The sequence below is a fragment of the Amblyomma americanum genome, chromosome 10, assembly GCF_052857255.1.
Source record: "Amblyomma americanum isolate KBUSLIRL-KWMA chromosome 10, ASM5285725v1, whole genome shotgun sequence".
NCBI classification, from domain to species: domain Eukaryota; kingdom Metazoa; phylum Arthropoda; class Arachnida; order Ixodida; family Ixodidae; genus Amblyomma; species Amblyomma americanum.
The window spans coordinates 3,150,682-3,166,439 of NC_135506.1; the positions used below are offsets into that span (position 1 = coordinate 3,150,682).

At 50.1% G+C, this 15,758-nt stretch overlaps 1 non-coding gene across 1 annotated transcript; it reads left to right on the forward strand.

Moving 5' to 3' along the window:
- The first annotated feature begins 11,354 nt into the window (after positions 1-11,354).
- Positions 11,355-11,436, forward strand: TRNAL-AAG (transfer RNA leucine (anticodon AAG)). The gene has a single exon. It is a non-coding gene; the product is annotated as a tRNA-Leu (tRNA).
- The last annotated feature ends 4,322 nt before the right edge of the window (positions 11,437-15,758 follow it).

Sequence of the window (15,758 nt, forward strand, 5' to 3'; positions counted from 1 at the left end):
AAACATGACGAAATAAAGGCTCGCACAGAAGTAAAGAACACGCAAGTAAAGTTAAAGTTGTTCAGTTTGAGCTAGCTGATAAGGTATGTTTCCTTGAAGGATCTCGAAAGGGGCCAGTTTTCAACACAACTCGGCAATATATCAATCGATCAACAAAATATTCCTTCAGTGCTGATCATTCGGTCATATCAACATCGTCAGTTAAAGACTTGTTCAGGCACTTTATGTAAGCAATAGAAAACCAGGGAAAATGAGAACCCATGCAGAAAAAAATATTTATTAATGCCACGCACAACATACTAAAATACACGAACACAGCGGTAGGTAAAGCACCCAGTAGGATGTCCGAAAATTCCCAGTGCGATTCAATCATTGGCCGAGTTGCTGCATCATTCATGACTCCAGCGACGACATCCGTCTGTCAGGAAGGCGAGAAAGTACTGAACAGAAGAAGGGCGGAAGTGATAGAGGGCGCTGCACGAGAGGCAGCTGACAGCTGGTAGCCCGGCTCGGGTATAAATTGACTCACTCTGATCTTGGGCGCGTCTGCCGTGCCGTTTTGTGCGACGCTTTCTTTGTTTCGTCCTGCGTTCATTCGCAGATGTCTAACGAGCCGGTTGAGAAAAGGAGAACTCGGACGCTGAGAGCGAGACAAGAGAGAGGGGGAAAAAAGTAACAGCGCGCCTGTGCTCGAGAAAGAGCGCCCGTCTCGGAATTGTTATTCGGCGGAAAGGCGCGCACTGGCGCGGAGAAGAAAATGGCCCGAAGAGCCCATTGCGTGCCCTACTTCTCTAGGTGCACACACGCCCACCACACGAGGCGCCCGTAGGTGGCCACCCTCTTTCCTGTCTTCGTTCGCTTCTTTTTGTTTCTCCCGCAAAGCTGCGTGGTCCGGTCTGAAAAACACGAGTGCAGCCATCAGCGCAGCCGGCAGTGAAGTTCGTCATTCCACTCTGGATGTTTCGGAACTGTTCAGAACTGCGAGTAACGAGTGTATCGCCCCTTCCATGCATTGTTTTGAAGGCACTTCGTTGCGATGCATATGTATAGTTCGTGCAAAAGGAGCGGCTCAGTTGCATGCTGCCCGCTTCTGGATCAAGCAACAAGATCTTGTTCAAGACTTTTTACCACGGCCAGTTGACATGTGACAGTTTAGGGCCACGTTCACCGTTTATGCGGCATCGATGTCGTTGGCGTAATGCACCAGGTGCAACGCGCCATGCTGATTGGCCACCCGTGACTATATGACAACTCGCCACAGTGGTTGGCCAGAATTCCGAGGGGCGAACACAATCACTCATCACGTCGCAAGGCATTCATTACAGCTTTCATCATCATCATCAGCCTGACTACATCCACTTCATGGTGAAGGTCTCTCCCATGTCTCTCCAATCAACCCTGTCCTTTGCCACATGCGCCCACCGTATACCCGCAAACTTCCTCTCTATGGCCGAGCGGCTCTCTATGACCGAGGCCGGTAGGCGTATACTTCATGACTTGGGCTTCACGCCCAGGTTGAAAAAGGCCACTAGTGACGTTCCTGTTCCTGACGGGACCCGATGCCGGATTCGGGTAGACCTCATCCCGAGAAACATGAACCCTGAGTTTAATAAGGAGCGAAGAGCGGCGAGGGCCAAATTCCTCATCGACTTTCATGCCAAGGATGCGCACGCCAGGTTCGTGGATGCGGCTGAATACCAGGGAGACCACACGGCGTTCGTAGCTACTGTCATCGATGCGTCATCAGGCGCCACGAGGGCAGCGGCAAGCTTACGGGTCCCAGAGGCATGTCAGGCGGAGGAGGTGGCCATTGCCTTGGCCATTGCCGAACCCCTGATGCCAAACGGTGCTGTGTGATTCCCGAAGTGCAGTGCGCAATTATGCCAAGGGCAAAGTGTGCGGTGAGGCTGTGCTCGACTGACCTACAACGGGAAGAGAGGTATGTCAGACTCAGGTGGTTCCCGGCGCATGCGGGCAACGATGCGTCGGAGAAGCACGCTAACCACAACGAGACGGCACATGCAGTGGCGCGAGCGCTAACCAACCGCGCCGCTGCAACCGACCGTCCAACGTGGTGTAGTGCCAAAGACCACATGACAACATTCAATGAACTTACGCAGTTTTACCGCCTCGCTCGAAGGACTTTCCCTCCCCCACACCCAGGACTGAGCTGAGCGGAGGCGGTGCTGTTTAGACAACTACAAACTGGTTCTTTACCAACCCCGGTGTTAATGACTCATCTATACCCAAACTTGTATGAAAGTGATGTGTGTCGCGTGTGCCAGCGGGAGAGGGCAACTCTGACGCACATCCTATGGGACTGCACAAAATTCCCCGACGAGGCTTCTAAAAGCATAACGATTCCGTCGCGACTCGCGGCTGCGGCGGAATGCTCTGACCGTGACGTGCAAACCGGGGCCGTCCAGCAGGTCTCGGCGGCTCTTGAGCGACAAAGGCCTCAGATCCTCCGCTGAGTTGCCGCCTGGGCCCCCGTCACGGCGCCATTAGGTCATGATGCCATTAGGCCATGACGTAAATAAAGTTGTTCCTCCTCCTCCTCCTAATCTCATCCGCCCACCTAACTTCCTGCCGCCCCCTGCTACGCTTGCCTTCTCTTGTAATCCACTCCGCCACCCTAAAGGACCCACGGTTATCTTGTCTTTGCATTACATGCCCTGCCCAAGTCCATTTCTACCTCTTGATTTCAACTAGGATGTCATTAACCCGCGTTTGTTCACTCACCCACTCTGCCCGCTTCCGTTCTCTTAACGTTGCATCTATATTTTTCTTTCCATGGCTCGCTGCGTTGTCGTTAACTTAAGCTGAATCCTTTTCATTAGCCTCCTCGTTTCTGCCAATTAGATGAGTGCCGGTAAGATACTAGTGTTGTATATTTTTCTCTTGGTAAACTGTCATTCATGATCTGAGAAAGCCTGCCAAGTGCGCTCCACCCCATTCTTATTCTTCTAGTTATTTCCGTCTCATAATCCGGATCAGCGGTCACTACCTGCCCTAAGTAGATGTATTCCCTTACCACTTTCAGCATCTCGCTACGAATTGCAAACTGTTGTTCCCTTGCTAGTCTGTTGAACATTACCTTGGTTTCCTGCATGTTAATTTTTAGGCCCACCGTTCTGCTCTGTCTGTCTAACTCATTGATCATGTTTTGCAGTTCACCTCCTCAGTGACTCAGCAAGGCAATGTCATCAGCGAATCGCAGATTATTTAGGTATTCTCCATTAACTCTTATCCCCAACTGCTCCCAATTCAGGCCTCGGAATACCTCCTGTAAACAGGCGGTGAATAGCATTGGCAAGATCGTGTCCCCTTGCCTGATGTGTTTCCTTATTGGAATACAATCTGTGCAGTTGCTATGGATATCTTCCAGTATTTTCACATAAGGCTCTTCTACACCCTGATTCCGCAATGCCTGCATGACTGCTGATGTTTCCTCTGAGTCGAATGCTTTCTCGCAATAAATTAAGGCTATATATAGGGGTTGGTTATATTCTGCGCATTTCTACATCCCCTGATTTTTAGTGTGAATATGATCTATTGTGGAATATTCGAGCTTTACCCGTGACTATATATAATGGGAGTGGAGCAGCATAAACGCAAGGCGTTCTACACACCTGCCCACAGTTCTTAAACACTCCAACTGGCGTCGGTACATCGCACAATCCCAACTGTCGTTGATGATAACCATTACCACGATGATAAATGTCCGGTCAGTTTGTTTTTTCTCTGGGAGGAGAGATGGGTACTGGCCAGTGGGATGCACGCCTTTTCGGTATATCTGAAGGAACCTGCTCATTCCGTTCCTGAACATGAACTGCTCGCGTCTGTGCAATACTTCGAAGACGAAACGAATTGATTCGTTGATGTGGTCTGGCGGAACGGTGGCATCCTGAATAAATATCACGCAACGACGGGACGCAGACTGAATTAAGAGTTATTCAGAACAGCGCTGGAAAACACGGACAGAAGACACACACACCCATCCACGCTGCGCTGAACGGACAGCTGAATTTAATTCACGGAGGACATACTGGCAGAATACTAACCTAGGGTGCCTCGATGCCCGCTCGCCTCGCCTCCGCTTTCAGGGTGAGGACGCCCTTTGTAGCACCCCGCGCCGCCGTTTCCCCCTCGCAGCGGCATGTTGGGTCACACGCGCCGGTCGCGTATACTGCGCGCTATGCATGCAGCGTCGTTTTTGTGCGGTTGCGTGGCGACTGCAATGATACGAATAAACTGGAAATTGACGCTGCATGGTTGTTTCGCTCGTGGCAGCAATGTTCTGACAGTTTTGAATGTTTTTTACAGTCGCTGCGAATGCACGCCGATCGAAAAGTTATGACTGGCCGCTGCGTTCCCCACTCACTGGCTACACTGAAAAAGAGCCTGCGGTTATTGGCGCCTCCTTCGTAGTCATAATTTACAGTATTAGGGTCGCCGAATGCTGTTGGATTATGCTACATTCGCTGTTCTAGCGTAAAAACTGTTTACTAGATACCAATTTTCTCAGGTATGCCAGCAGCGCGGAGGATGATCTGCCGAATATAACTTTTTTTTTGCGTGGTTAACACCCGCTTGTGCAACATTAACTGGGATGACTTTGTCTTATTACTCCGCCATATGTAAAGGATTCCAAGCAGTAATAGGAAATTTCTTTTCCAAACGATCCGTCGCCACACTCTTCTGGGGCGGACAACTGAGGACATATCTGAAACAATACGTTCATATTTTCTCGTTTGCTAAATGCTTGTTCCGAAAAAAAATTATGCACATGGCCAGAGTTTTTTTTTTTCTGAATAGTGTTGAATAGACGTTGATTGATAGTACGATGCGACACGTGCTGATTATTCAGCAAGACATCTGTCGTTTTTATTGGATTTTCTTGGAAAGAATTAAAAACAAACGGTTCAGTGAAATTTGTAATTGAATAATGAAACATAGCAACAACAAATTTCAGTTGCTAAGTATACAAAAACGTTAGTTTTTCCTTCTGTTCAAAGCATGAAGAAAAAACAACAAAAGCGACCGATTCACAAGGAAACCGGAAAAATTCAACTCTAGATTACGGCTTCATTTCAGTGCCACTATTCACGCCAAACTCAACTAAGGGGAGTCGGAGCAACACAGGCCGCCTTTCTCGCTTCAGCGGAATTGTCTGCTCCAGTTGGACTTTGGCTTGCCGCCTTACTCCATAGTCGCTGGTCAAGGCAGTAGACCTCTCATTAAGTAATGGTCCGGGCTAGTTGTAGTAAGTGGTTTTATTAAGAATAATAGTAAAAAGGAAGGAAAAGATTTCTGCTAGCCCCGGCATCTGCCATCGATACGGAAGCACCTCAGCTGGGGCAGCGGAAATAAAGGATAGCAGACAGAATGGAGAAATGAAATGAAAGAGGTGAATGGACAGGAGGAGAGGATTTGACTCATGTTGAGCAGAAAGACGCGCAGAAATATATCTTTTAATTTGGTTTTGTTGAAGTGGACAGGCTGGTCATTACGAGCTGGCATTGCCTTAAAACCTTCCCAAAACTGAAGTCAAAATTTCACGGCGAATAAGCAGTGGTTATGGCTATCACGTACGCTCTTGTGCAAAGTGAATCATACACGCGCACAAGTTAATTGTAGAATACGAAAGAAAACCACGCAGTAGCAGATTCAACAAAGGTGACCGTTTCACACATTTCTTGAAAGGAAGACAAATTATAAAATAATGAGAGTCAATTTTGTGCTACCATTAAACAGTGAGACTCCTGCACAGTTCACTGGTCTGTTTCAACAACACCCCAAACACGAGGTGAGCAGTGTATGCCAAAATCTTCTGACAGTTGTTATGCTTTCATATATTTATCTCTTATATACTGCCACTGCTTTGTCGCAGTAGCAACAGAGGAGCAAGTGAATGCACAAACATCCTCGAAACTGTCGTTGACAGGAAAGCTTGATATTCTCATTAGAACTGCCCGAGTGGCAGTACTTGGCGATTATCAAACTCCAGCTCTAAATAAGCAATTCTGACTGTTGGAAAAGCAATCGAGATGTAGAGTATCCGGGTGTACAGATAGCGCTGGAAATGTTACAACCGCTGTGAGAATATAAGGAATGTTCGCAAGGTGCCGAATTTATCAGCAGATGAGCTGCGAAACATGACATATTTTAGCTTAACTAACTCCGATTCACTGTTTGAAACATCTCTGGCACCACCGTTTCTTTTTAGAACACCAGGTTTGCGGATTTTCACGCGGTAGTGGCAGTTTTGTCTTCCGAACGTCCCGCCGCTGTATTGCGCTCTATGCAGCCGAACGGGAGAGTGTGGCCCAACATGTTGCCGTCGCGGGCAGTGTCCTCACCCTGAAAGCGGAGGCGAGCGGGCATCGAGGCACCCTATACTAACCCCTCTAGTGGCGCCGTCACGCGACCGAACTCTATTACCTAGCGCTTTGTAAGCCTTGGGCATGCTAGGAGCTCGTGGTTTTGCCTTCCTCTCCGAGCTCACTGCTGCCTGGCGCGTTCCAGCACGTCTGAGTAAGTTTCCGCTGCCTACGTGGTCTGGACCGCAGATCCTCACAGCCGGTGACCATGTGCTCTTCGCGAATACAGATCAGTGGTGCTACTTTGCCTGGTCGCTTCGCTGTACTACCCGAGTGCTCTAAAGACCCGATGCTTGGATTTCCTTCGGGAGCACGGGGCGGTCATCAACCTTCAGCAGCTAGTCGTGTTGTTTTCCACCCAGCGCACTGCTGACAACGATACCGAGCCACGCAGGACTAAGTTGCACGTCTGTGACGACCACGGTTCGGTCCCGTCAAGAGTCGGCATGTTTGTTACCGTGCAGCGCGATGACAGCTTCGGCAATCGTGGCATCGCTGAAGCCAACATGTAACTGCTGCTGGGTCGGCAAGTCTGCGTACCTCGCGGACTTACTGATCTGAACAATGGGCGAACTTGGTGAAGAATTTTGGTTGCGAACCTTAGCGTTTGACTAGGAAAACAGCTATTGGTTTTTTCGAATATCTCAGCAAAAGCGCGGGACAGCACGCGTAGTCTGAAACCACGGCATCAGTGGGGACACCGACCAGTACCATAAAAACCGACGTGAACCCGAACCTCCCGACGAATCAGAAGCGCTGCCTGGAAATCATTGCCGACTCTTTCCGCGACAGTTTTGCCTCGACGACCGAGATTAGGCAGATACCCGGCAGCTCACATGCAGAGCACCGAATTATAGTCGACTACAGCCAGAGATGTCAGCCGCCTTATCGGGTCTCTTCGAAAGAACGTGATGCCATTCGCCGGCATGTTCAAGAAATGCTCCCCGACGACGTGATACAGCCGCCGACGAGCTGCATCGCGTCGACGTCAACCGTCGGTGACAATGTGTGCAGTGCAGAAAAAGCGCTCGACAATCAGTCCCTCCTCCGTTACCCTCATCTTCCCCCACTTGGGAAAGTTGGGGGCAACGAAGGAACAGAAATGATTCATGAATAAAATTCAGTTGTCAGTTCAGCGCAGCGTGTGTATCTCATCATTCAGTCCGTGACAGATAGGAGCAACCTGCAGGCATCAGTAAAGAAACAAGCAGAAAGACCTGAAAAAAGACGGCGATTTAAAAGCGCGCACCAGGAACCCCACAGAACAAGAGCCAAGTACTCAGAAGCATTGATAACGTAGTGCGCACGGCAGCAACCAGAAAGAAAAGCAAATAATACCACCTGCAAAGTTCATGAAGCATAGACCAGAAGAGCGGCTTGGGCTTGTTGGGATCGTGTACCGTCTGCGTTCTGCGCTGTTAACGTCAGGATGAAGCATAGAGCTGCTGCCTGTCGAGTTGCGGTTATACGTGCAGGCTCTCGATAATTTCCCGGGTGCGCTGCTGAGCGTTCTTATGAACCTCGTCACAGAAGCATGGGGCGCGACTGCAATCTCCGCACTGCAAGACCAATAAGTGTCTCGCACATTGCGATGCTCCCTTAATCGGCTCTTAATGCATGTTCCTGCGGGACTGACGTGAGTGTATACACGTTCTGCCGCAGGGTAGAGGAATGTCACTAGCTACATTTCAGCGGCGGCAAAAGAGAGAGCAGGCACGACAAAGGACAGCATGCGTTTCACACCTTAGGCAGCACAACAGAGGGTATACAAGCGTACAACAGAATAGAAAAAAACAAACTCATTAGTAAACTCGTTCAGCACAACGAAATCAAGAACACAGCAGAATAAGCAACTATGTGTGTGTGTGCGCTATGCCTTGTTACGGGCTTGAATGAACAAGTTCACTGTCTCACAGGTGATCACATTTCCAGCCAGGGCATTCCATTTCGAGATAGTGTGAGGGTAAACGGAGTGTTTAGAAACATTGGGTTTACACGAAAATGACCGCTCTTAATGATTTGGATACAGAACGCGCAGGGTGGATAGACAGGATCGACGAAGATACCTTCTAGTGTTATTATTGTTCCTGTTATTTTTATTTTGTCGCTATCTGTATCTGTTTAACTATTCCTATTACATGTGGTTTCTATGTCATTTCTTTATCTTTTGGCAGTCGTGTACGTCACTCAAAAAAGGAAGACATCTTTACTAATCGACGGAGAGGGCATTACCGCGACATGCGCAAGGCTAGCGCTGCAGATATTGCGGCTGTGCTCGACCGTTCGGTGACACCAAAGTCGTTCATAAGAACGCCGATCAGCCCACTCGCGAGGTTGTGAAGGCCCGGAAGACAGCAAGCACATGAAAGGCGGGTTTAGCCAGCGTTCTGTGGCCCTCTCGATTAGAGAGCTCCGCTTTTCTGAACCTTGCGAATTCTTTTTTGTTTTCCTTTTCAGCGCAACCTCCTTGGGAGGCCATTGGTTCCTATCCAGGAAAGTTAACACTGCGCGAACAAACAGAACAGCACCAACCAGCAGCACCGCGATGTTTCCGTCGTTCCTCCAACTTCCGTTCTCTTTTTTTCAGCGCCGGATGCATGCTGTCCGTCCTCAGCGCCTTTTCACTTGGTCTGCGCTTTTTTTGCTAATGTGCTGACTGATGCTTGGTGCGTTTCCAGCAACAAAGGTCAGTCTCAAGTCAGCGCTTAGGCCGTGCGTGACTCCCGAGTCAGCGGACGCCAACGCCCGAGCATACGCCCACCTGAAGGAGCGCAGGGAAGGGGAACTGGACGGTATGGAGCCATCTTGGAACACCCACAGGAGGACCTACCCCCCTCCCCACAAAGACCTTAGTAGCGAGCAGTCGGTTTCCTGGAGGCAACTGCACACTAATACATAGAAAATGAAATTTGGTTTTGGGGGAAAGGAAATAGCGCAGTAACTGTCTCACACATCTCAGTGGACACCTGAACCGCGCCGTAAGGGAAGGAATAAAGGAGGGAGTGAAAGAAGAAAGAGGTGCCGTAGTGGAGGGCTCCGGAATAATTTCAACCACCTGAGGATCTTTAACGTGCGCTGACATCGCACAGCACACGGGCGGTTTTTGATTTTCGCCGCCATCGAAACGCAGCCGCCGCGGTCGGGCTCGAAACTCGATCCGGAGCAGCAGCCGAGCGCCCTAACCACTGAGCTACCGCGGCGGGTACTAATACATATCCCGATCTCAGTTTACTAAGCGAAATCTCTCCTTGAACATGTGACAGCAAATGCCCGCTCTTCGCGGAACACTCAACGCTTTATCACGTTACATGGGCCTGTCAGAAAACGCAGGCAGCGCCAATAAACAGCACACCAACACCGGAGCAGTGGGAGGCTGCGCTGTCCTGCTCGAAGGCTGAAGAACAGCTCAAGCTGATCGACAGGGCTCGCAAGACTGCAAAGGCCACTGAGGCCCCGGACTGAGGGACACACCTACGCCGCGAGAATCCTCCTTGACAATAAAGTTCTTGATTCATTTCCGAGTCCCGTGTTCACTTCTGCTCTGTTCCTTTAGAGAGAGAGAGAGAAAAAAAACTTTATTTGGTCCATTAAGTGTTTAGCGTTCGGTTTTCGTCTGCATCGCTGCAGACTCTTGACCTTCAAAGCAGGGTTGGGCCCCTAGTCCAGGGCTCCAATGAGTCGCGCTGCTTCGCTTGCGTGCTGCACCATTGCCCTTTGGGCGGCGAGCTCGCAGCTGGTGAGCCGGCTCGCTTACACTCCCAGGTTATATGGTAAAGCGTGGGGGTTGCCCCGCACCACGGGCTAACTGCTGTTTTTTAGAAAAGATAAGTTTCTTTAGCAACTGTTAAAGAAACTGTTTAAACTGTTTAAAAAAAACAGTTTCTTTAGAAAGATAAGTTCGTGTCCTGCATCTTATCTCTTTCAGAAACGCATTATGGTCTACGGGAAAAAAGGAGGTAAAAATTTGTGTGTAAATTCTGAACTCATTTAAAAAAAATGAATGGCTCAAAAACTTCAAAAATTCACGCATACCACAATCTTCACTCTCACGGAATTACAGCCTTCTATAAAACACATTTATAAACAATTAATCGTTTTCTTTTTCATCCGAAGCTTTGTTGCGTAAGGAAAACTCAGCTACAGTGTCCATTCGTAAAATTTCCCACCGCCTCAGAGAAGACAGAAGCGACAGTGGAGGGCTCCGGAATGATTTCGACCACCTGTGGATCTTTAACGTGCTCCGACATCGCACAGCACACGGGCGCCTTTTGCATCTCGCCTCCATCGAAACGCGGCCGCCGCGTGGGGTCCGAACCTTGGTACTCCGGCTCAGTGGACGAGCGCCCCGACCACGCGAAGAGCTCGGGAAGAGGAACCTGTGTTTGACCACCACCGGTCAACCACGGCAGAGGCATCAGCAATTTCGAATGCTATCGCACTGACAACACGTAGTAGTGTTTTGTTTTGGCCAGCACCTTGTTCTTCGAAGTAAAAGGACCGAGTGCCTGATGTACATTGACAGAGACGCGTGGCTTCAGTATACCTTTACCTTTCTTCGCAAATTTTTACTCCAGCCGTTCGGCAAAACATTACTAGCGTCTGCTTTTTGCCCTCCTGGCTCGTTTCGCGACATCTTTTGTTTTTCCTTCGCACATGCAGGAAGGAAACACTTCAGCAGAGCCGGTTACGTCACATTTTTTGAAGCCCAACGTGAAGGCTCCCCCTGTTTCGCCGCCGTCTCAGCACTCTCGCGCATGCGCAGCAGACGACGCCGCTGCGCTCAGCGTTACTATAGGCTGCGCCGTCGGCCAGGCCCCTAGTAGTCCTTGCCAAAGCGCGTGACTTCCGGCACACTTTTTGGCGTGCAGCTAGGAGGGCCTCTCCCGAGTTCTCCTTCCTCATGCATGCGTTGACACAGCACTCACTCAAGCAGACGATTTGCACAGATCAATAGATCCTGCTTAGCGTATCGGTAGCGTGGCCGAGCGGTCTAAGGCGCTGGTTTAAGGCACCAGTCTCTTCGGAGGCGTGGGTTCGAATCCCACCGCTGCCAGCATTTTTTTTTTATTATACGCTTCACGGCTCACACACGGATAGTAACAGCTCTGCTAAGTTTGCTGCATGCTACATTTACAGTGTTAACTTACGCTGCCTGAAAGATTAACTCCTGTAATGTCTCGGCCAACGACCTTTGAAGTATAATAAATAGATAAAGTGGCAGTATAGCCATATGCTATCTAAAATGTATTCTCTGTGTCGAAGCTCTCATTTTGGTTAAGAAACATGCCTCTGTGAAGTCGTGTCACGGGGCTCGAGGAGTCGGTGTCCTCGTGTTTGCGGGAGGCACATGCTTATGGGCCACAGGGACCAGTTAACGCCGCCGCCACGTTCGTTATAACCGACTGGTGCGGCCGTAGTTGTTCGTTTTATCTCAGACGCAGCGCCATTGACCTCATGCACAGTGTGACGGTAGCATAGCCCTCGTTCGTAATAAGTGAGCAGCCGTTATAGGTGGGCTCGACTTACTTGAATGTGCAACACGAACTGGTGGGCACGCTGGTCAGAAATGATTTGTAGTGTAGCTTCTCCTGGCGTCGTGAGACCAAAACGACACAACTTGACGTCCGGCTAGTCACACTATCGATGGAGGAGGAGGAGGAGGAAAAAACATGCGATTCGCCCCACCAGCGGCGTATCATACCGCCACATGTCGTCCTTACATCTCGTAGTCTAGCTAGACGAAAAATGTGGCAAGAGACGAAATCAAGTGCGGTAGGTTGCCAGCCAGGTAATTGATATTTGTCGAAGCGAAATATGTCTGCATTCACTTCGGTTCGGGGCTTGGCAGCGTTGCCTGCTATGTATATGAAACGGAGTATAATAAGGCCATCCAAAAATAGAAAACACACGTACAATCGTCGTCATCTGCAGGTGCACATTTTTATTCAGACCAGCCTACATGCGGGCCGTCTCGAGTTTTTTGTACAATCACCGGCCCATCGTCGACCCGCAACAGTGCGCACTTCCTCTCACGCCGGCATGCCCTGCGTGTCATGATGTGTGCGCCGCACGCCAATAACCGTGGTGTCGCATCACGGACACAAAACACCATTCGCGATGATTATATTTCACTCGCGCTTCTTCAACCGTACCAGTGGCGAAACTCCGGTTCACGTTTCGGGCAATTCCAGTTCTGCGGAGGCTAGCAGACGGATTGGCAGCGGCCATTACTCCTCGCTCAAAACAAGTCTTTTAGAGTACCACAGGTGCCGCGAGAATCTGTAACTCCAAACTTTTGGATCGGTCAAGATACGAGTGGTGTAGCTTCAACCACCACTTCTGCCGATAAATGTTCGTTCATTCATGGGGAGTTTCGTAAGTGGTATGATTAAAGCAGCCCTAGGTTTCACTCCCCTTCCACCCTCTGCACCGTCCCGCGCGCTGTTGTGCGCAGATTTGTACGCAAGGCAGAGACTGCAGCGAAGTGGAACGCAGGCGCGCAATTCTCACACAAGAGACAGAAAAATGGAAACACTCAAACTAATAAACAATAAGGCGCGACCTGGAGGGCTGGAATGCGTTGCCTCTAGTAGTGCAGCAAGGCTTCGTTACAACAAACCTAAGGAAAACGACGACTCCTCTTTCAAGTTCAGCGCTTTCGCTATAGTTTCGTAGTCGCGGAACGTGGAAGCTAAACCGATGTTCACGTCGTCACAGTCCACACTTTGTGCATCCGGCTTTTGGAATAAGGAGGCCTTACTGCAGTACTTAACATTTTGAAAGCATCGGGTATCCAGCCCCTGTCAAAACAATAAAATAAATCGCCGGTCGGTCAGAGGTCTCATCGGTAAATATGTTTAAAATAAGCTCTAAAATAAAGACAGCTCTGTGAACGCAGTAGTCTAATAAATTCATGTGCATGGAGCCCTGCTAGTCGCGGCTTTCCTGTAGCGCAGGAGAGAGACAAAAAGCGCTTTACGCGCGAAGTGCCTTTTTCAATTCGGTGCTAGTGGCAGGTAGTGGAGACTAGTCCCAGGCTTGGATTTTCATTTTAAGCCCGAATGAGGACAAGATTTTTAACTCTCCAGCAAAACTTCTTTTTGGCCTAGTTGGTGCTACTTGAATATAGGAAAAGCAGCAGCGCCAATGCATGCAACCACACACGAAGAAAGACAAGTGTCTTGTACTTTCTTCGTCTTTGGTTGCATGCTTTGGCGCTGCTTCTTTCCCTAGATTTTAACTCTCACACGCAGGTATTTCGCCCGATGCCTCGTTCTGCAATGCAGCTGAAAAGCCGCGCCAAACGGTCAGCAAATCTTATTAGAACAAACTTCTCTGGAAGAAAAAGCTACGTCAAATACGTCAAGCGGGCGCGATCCTTGCACATAAAACTGAATCAGTTTTGCAGAAACCCATTTGGGCGGCCTCATTTCCAATATCGCTCACGCAAATCACCACCGACGAAGTCTCGATTCACGGAGTGGGCCTCCACACAAGTCTAGAAATGACAACTTACGACGTACAAAATCTGCGGGTATCGTCTTTTTCCCCCCCGCATAATCCTGGCAGTCACACTCGTTCATAATACAAGACTCCCACCAACCCTGCACAACGTGACAAAACGTTCCCCACACTCCTCACGAGTACATGGCCAATCACACACCAGAAGACGACGACCAACACAGTGTCGATCTCCAGCGGTCGGTGCAGTACAACGCCACAGCCAACACCAAAGAGCACAGCACAGGGTCCACTACGCGAGCGAAGGTGGACAGGAAGCCGACCACGCAGGTCAGCCGGTGAATGCGGCTGCTGCAGCTTCTCGCCAGGTGCGGAGGCAGTGACGGCGCCAACCGACCCTGGCCGTCTGCGGGGTGCCGAAGTTCCTAGGCGGATCACCATTCGGCCTCACCGCTAGGAACCGCCTCTGTCCATCTGTTGCACGACTGCGCTCCAAGCGAGATGCTTCAGGTAAGAGCACTAAGTCGGCATAATGTAACGCTTTCCCCCCACACCATCCATTTTTTTTCGCCCCTCGCCATTCGTTGAAGCTACGCCCCGCCCCACGTTCGCATTTCCTTATTGGCTGAAGCCCAGGACGTGGTGTCGTTCCGGCCAATGGCGAAGGGCGGGAAGATAAAAAAAAATGGAATGGAATCGGGAAATAATGGTCACATTATACCGACCTTCGATGAGGACGCACCTCTTCCGGGCCCCGGGTCAGCCGAACGTAACGACCAGAACGACGACAACGAACAGCGTCCCCTCAAAGAACTCTTTCGGAAACCTCCGAGAAAAACGGCACTCGCGAGAACTAGGGGCGCGGCGATCGACTTGTGCGCCCCGAGAAGCGTGCCGTCTGGCGGATGCAAAGCGAAACTCCGCGATGGGTTATTGGCTCGGCCCAAAGGCAAAATCTGGTGCAAGAGCTGCCAGTTGGTGCGACCTGCCAGGCGCGCCACTCGCACCCGCAGGGCGGATAGTTTTCACATTCCTTTCAGTACAGACCAACGCCTAACAATGCAAAGGCCTCGCCCCGGTGCAGAATGTGCTTTTTGCCACCGTTTATTCGCTTGACATCACAGAGGCGAGCTGCGCACAGGAATTCCAAGCTTCGCAGCCCCGGTAGAACATAGCCGGGAGGAAAAAAAAAAAACGAAAAGTCGCCGAAAACATTGAAACAGTGCCTCTCGAAAACAACGACCTCACGCGTCTATGAATTCGAGATGGACAACCTCGCCGCGCGTCAGAAGCGCGCCCAAGTGCGATGTCCAACGACAGGCCGCCTCGACAAAAAAAAAAATCACTTTCAAAAGAAATGAGTGCGACTAAAAACAGCCAACAGAAAAGAGGAAAACAATAAAAGTGCGGGTAAGGGGGCAAAAGCCTAGAACATATACACATTGCAAAATAAAAGGAACCTAAAGAAGGAAAGGGGAGTGGAGTGGGAAAGCTTTTGTACACTCTGCCGCCGTGTCTGCTACAATACACAAGGTGTCCACAGCGCCCGCGGCGACAATTTCAGCTCCGGTCGATGGGCGCCGCCATCTTGAAAACGCTGAGGTTGCCAGCGCACGTTCGAATATTTTGCTGCCTTTGACTGCGCTCATTCAACGCACCCGTGCATGCCAAACGAGTTCGGAGATGTAGCTCAACACCGTCCACCAAGCGCAGCAGCGATGGCCGCTCTCAAGGACCGGACCCCAAATGGTTGGCGCGTGCCAGCGCACACTCACGCGGGCCTCTAAGATCGGAGAAGTGACGAGGGAGGGAGGGTCGGGGGATAAAAGGTGCTCGACATAATGTGTGCTGCTTATATTTACACCTACGGCAATAACACGCAAAGCAGGACAAAATATATTAACTGTGTATGTG